Source organism: Penaeus monodon, chromosome 23, assembly GCF_015228065.2.
Source record: "Penaeus monodon isolate SGIC_2016 chromosome 23, NSTDA_Pmon_1, whole genome shotgun sequence".
Lineage (NCBI taxonomy): Eukaryota > Metazoa > Arthropoda > Malacostraca > Decapoda > Penaeidae > Penaeus > Penaeus monodon.
The window spans coordinates 15,419,086-15,419,299 of NC_051408.1; the positions used below are offsets into that span (position 1 = coordinate 15,419,086).

Genomic DNA, 214 nt, shown 5'->3' on the forward strand with positions numbered 1-214 from the left:
TCCATTCGATTTCTTTGAAAATCAAGCAGTTATCGTTTCTAAGGCAAGATCCAAATTCTCGAAAGGGCACTCAAGAAGCAGAAAAGCCTAACTATTGGCTAACACGAAAAGCTGAAGAGTGGATTCTCCGATTAATTTTTCTTTTCTCTTTCAATGTGATTATCTCTTTTATCCAGGGATCTAAAGGTCAATTATCCCGTGATTGTATATTTCC

At 36.4% G+C, this 214-nt stretch overlaps 1 protein-coding gene across 1 annotated transcript in view; it reads left to right on the forward strand.

The window, feature by feature from the left end:
• LOC119588147 (twitchin-like) overlaps positions 1 to 214 on the forward strand; it is a gene marked incomplete in the record, with an annotated part of 124,648 nt that overhangs the window by 42,988 nt on the left and 81,446 nt on the right.